Below are 4,879 nucleotides of genomic sequence, written 5' to 3'. Positions count from 1 at the left end.
TTACAAGCAGTTAATACTACAACGTTTTTCGATGTACTACAATATGACTTTTTTTTTAACCTTTTTAGACATACAATAATTTGACTTTTATCGACATACTATACTATGACTTTTTATGACTTTTTTCGATGTACTATACTATGATTTTATATGGCTTTTTTCGATGTACTATAGTATGACTTTTTATGACTTTTTTCAATGTGCTATACTATGACTTTTTATGACTTTTTTTAATGTACTATACTATGACTTTTTATGACTTTTTTCAACGTACTATACTATGACTTTATATGGCTTTTTTCGATGTACTATAGTATGACTTTTTATGACTTTTTTTCGATGTACTATACTATGACCTTTTATGACTTATTTCGATGTACTATACTATGACGTTTTATGACTTTTCTCGATGTACTATACTATGACGTTTTATGACATTTTTCTATGTACTATGCTATGACTTTTTATGATGTACTATACTATGACTTTTTATGATTTTTTTCGTTGTACTATACTATGACGTTTTATGACTTTTTTCGATGTACTATATATACTATGACGTTTTATGAAATTTCTCGATGTACTATAGCTATCCTATGATGTTTTATGACTTTTTTCTATGTACTAAGCTATGACTTTTTATGACTTTTTTGATGTACTATACTATGACTTTTTATGATTTTTTTCAATGTACTATACTATGACGTTTTATGACTTTTATCGATGTACTATACTATGACGTTTTATGACTTTTTTTCTATGTCTATACTATGACTTTTTATGACTTTTTCGATGTACTATACTATGACTTTATTTGACTTTTTTCGATGTACTATACTATGACTTTTTATGATTTTTTTTGATGTACTAAACTATGACGTTTCATGACTTTTTTCGATGTACTATACTATGACTTTATATGGCTTTTTTCGATGTACTATACTATGAATTTTTATGACTTTTATCGACATACTATACTATAATTTTTTATGACTTTTTCCGATGTACTATACTATGACTTTCTTTGATGTACTATAGTACGACTTTCCATGACTTTTTTTGATGTACTATGCTATGACTTTTTATGACTTTTTTCATAGTACTATATAATGAATTTTTATGATTTTGTCGATGTACTATACTATGACTCTTATGACTTTTTATGAATTTTTTGATGTACTATACTATGACTTTTCATGACTTTTTGTGGAAAAAAAGTAATAGTGCAGTATACAAAAAAAAAGATTAAAAAATCCATTGTAGAGCCATAGTGTAGTATTGAAAAAGTCATAGTACAGTATGTCAAAAAAGTGATTCTAAAAAGGTGTGGTATATGTAAAACGGTATATGATAAAAAATACTATACTATAGTATGGTACATATGTCAAAAAAATTATAAAAAAGTCATAGTACAGTATGTTGAAAAAAAAGATTATAGACTTTTTTTAAAACACTTTTTCTATACTATGTTGAAAAAAAAGCAAGAACAGGTGCACTGTATTTAGGGAAGACGAGGTGGCCGAGAGGTTAAGGCGATGGACTGCTAATCCATTGTGCTCTGCACTCGTGGGTTCGAATCCCATCCTCGTCGTACTACACTATGTTTTACAAGCAGTTAATACTACAACGTTTTTCAATGTACTACAATATGACTTTTTTTTTTTAACCTTTTTAGACATACAATAATTTGACTTTTATCGACATACTATACTATGACTTTTTATGACTTTGTTCGATGTGCTATACTATGACTTTTTATGACTTTTTTCGATGTACTATACTATGACTTTATATGGCTTTTTTCGATGTACTATAGTATGACTTTTTATGACTTTTTTCAATGTGCTATACTATGACTTTTTATGACTTTTTTTAATGTACTATACTATGACTTTTTATGACTTTTTTCGACGTACTATACTATGACTTTATATGGCTTTTACCGATGTACTATAGTATGACTTTTTATGACTTTTTTTCGATGTACTATACAATGACGTTTTATGACTTATTTCGATGTACTATACTATGACGTTTTATGACTTTTCTCGATGTACTATACTATGACGTTTTATGACATTTTTCTATGTACTATGCTATGACTTTTTATGATGCACTATACTATGACTTTTTATGATTTTTTTCGTTGTACTATATTATGACGTTTTATGACTTTTTTCGATGTACTATATATACTATGACGTTTTATGAAATTTCTTGATGTACTATAGCTATCCTATGATGTTTTATGACTTTTGTCTATGTACTAAGCTATGACTTTTTATGACTTTTTTTGATGTACTATACTATGACTTTTTATGATTTTTTTCAATGTACTATACTATAACGTTTTATGACTTTTATCGATGTACTATACTATGACGTTTCATGACTTTTTTTCTATGTCCATACTATGACTTTTTATGACTTTTTCGATGTACTATACTATGACTTTATTTGACTTTTTTCGATGTACTATACTATGACTTTTTATGACTTTATTCGATGTACTATACTCTGACGTTTTATGACTTTTTTCAATGTGCTATACTATGACTTTTTATGACTTTTTTCAATATACTATACTATGACTTTTTATGACTTTTTTCAATGTACTATAGTATGACTTTAGATGCCTTTTTTCAATGTACTATACTATGACTTTTTATGACATTTTTTCGATGTACTATACTATGACGGTTTATGACTTATTTCGATGTACTATACTATGACGTTTTATGACCTTTCTCGATGTACTATACTATGACGTTTTATGACTTTTTTCTGTGTACTATGCTATGACTTTTTATGATGTACTATACTTTGACATTTTATTTTTTTCGTTGTACTATACTATGACGTTTTATGACTTTTTTCGATGTACTATACTATGACTTTATATGTCTTTTTTTGATGTACTATACTATGATTTTTTATGACTTTTTTTCGATGTACCATACTATGACGTTTTATAACGTTTTTCGATGTACTATACTATGACGTTTTATGAATTTTCTCGATGTACTATAGCTATACTATGACGTTTTATGACTTTTATCTATGTACTAAGCTATGCCGTTTTGTGACTTTTTTTGATGTCTATACTATGACCTTTTATGACTTTTTCGATGTACTATACTATGACTTTATTTGACTTTTTTCAATGTACTATACTATGATTTTTTATGACTTTATTCGATGTACTATACTATGAGGTTTTATGACTTTTTTCGATGTGCTATACTATGACTTTTTATGACTTTTTTCAATGTACTATACTATGACTTTTTATGACTTTTTTCAATGTACTTTACTATGACTTTATATGGCTTTTTTTGTACTATACTATGACTTTTTATGACTTTTTTCGATGTACTATACTTATTTCGATGTACTGACGTTTTATGACTTTTTTCTATGTACTATACTATGACTTTTTATGACTTTATTTGATGTACTATACTATAACATTTATCGATGTACTATACTATTACTTTATATGACTTTTTTTTTATGTACTATACTATGACTTTTTTCGATGTACTATACTTTGACTTTTTTTGACTTTTTTCGATGTACTATACTATGACTTTATATGGCTTTTTTCGATGTACTATACTATGACGTTTCATGACTTTTTTCGATGTACTATACTATGACTTATTATGACTTTTTTTGATGTACTATACTATGACTTTTTATGACTTTATTCGATGTACTATACTATGACTTTTCATGATTTTTTTGATGTACTATACTATGACTTTTTTCGATGTACTATACTTTGACATTTTATGACTTTTTTTGATGTATTATACTAGTCAGTATAGTATAGCCATAGTGTAGTATTGAAAAAGTCATAGTAAAGTATGTCAAAAAAGTGATTCTAAAAAGGTGTGGTATATGTAAAACGGTATATGATAAAAATACTATACTATAGTATGGTACATATGTCAAAAGAATTATAAAAAAGTCATAGTACAGTATGTTGAAAAAAATGATTATAGTCTTTTTTAAAACACTTTTTCTATACTATGTCAAAAAAGTGAAAAAGAAGTGCACTATATGTATTGAAGACGAAGTGGCCGAGAGGTTAAGGCGATGGACTGTTAACCCATTGTGCTCTGCAGGCGTGGGTTCGAATCCCATACTCGTCATACTAAATTATGTTATACAAGCAGTCAATACTATGACTTCACATTATTTTTTATGTCTTTTTCGATGTAATATACTATGACGTTTCGTGACTTTTTTCGATGTACTATACTATGACTTCATATGATTTTTTTCGATGTACTATACTATGACTATTTATGACTTTTTTCGATGAACTATACTTATTTTGATGTTCTGACGTTTTATGACTTTTTTCTATGTACTATACTATGACTTTTCATGATTTTTTTGATGTACTATACTATAACATTTATCAATGTACTATACTGTGACTTTTTATGACTTTTTACGATGTACTATACTATGACTTTTTATGATTTTTTTTGATGTACTAAACTATGACATTCTATGATTTTTTTCAATGTACTATACTATGACTTTTTATGACTTTTTCGATGTACTATACTATGACCTTTTATGACTTTATTCGATGTACTATACTATGACGTTTTATGACTTTTTTCAATGTGCTATTCTATGACTTTTTATGACTTTTTTCAATGTACTATACCATGACTTTTTATGACTTTTTTCGATGTACTATACTATGACTTTATATGGCTTTTTTCGATGTACTATACTATGACTTTTTATGACTTTTATCGACATACTATACTATAATTTTTTATGACTTTTTCCGATGTGCTATACTATGACTTTCTTTGATGTACTATAGTACGACTTTCCATGACTTTTTTTGATG

The 4,879-nt window shown here is 27.1% G+C and overlaps 2 non-coding genes across 2 annotated transcripts; both read left to right on the top strand.

Moving 5' to 3' along the window:
- Positions 1–1,509: 1,509 nt before the first annotated feature.
- trnas-gcu lies at positions 1,510–1,591 on the top strand. The gene has a single exon. It is a non-coding gene; the product is annotated as a tRNA-Ser (tRNA).
- Positions 1,592–4,075: 2,484 nt separating this feature from the next.
- Positions 4,076–4,157, top strand: trnan-guu. Its single transcript has one exon. It is a non-coding gene; the product is annotated as a tRNA-Asn (tRNA).
- Positions 4,158–4,879: the final 722 nt, after the last annotated feature.

The sequence above is a fragment of the Etheostoma cragini genome, unplaced genomic scaffold, assembly GCF_013103735.1.
Source record: "Etheostoma cragini isolate CJK2018 unplaced genomic scaffold, CSU_Ecrag_1.0 ScbMSFa_607, whole genome shotgun sequence".
Taxonomy (NCBI): Eukaryota; Metazoa; Chordata; class Actinopteri; order Perciformes; family Percidae; genus Etheostoma; species Etheostoma cragini.
Note: the sequence above shows the minus strand (reverse complement) of the source record. Positions and strands in the feature narration are given on the sequence as shown.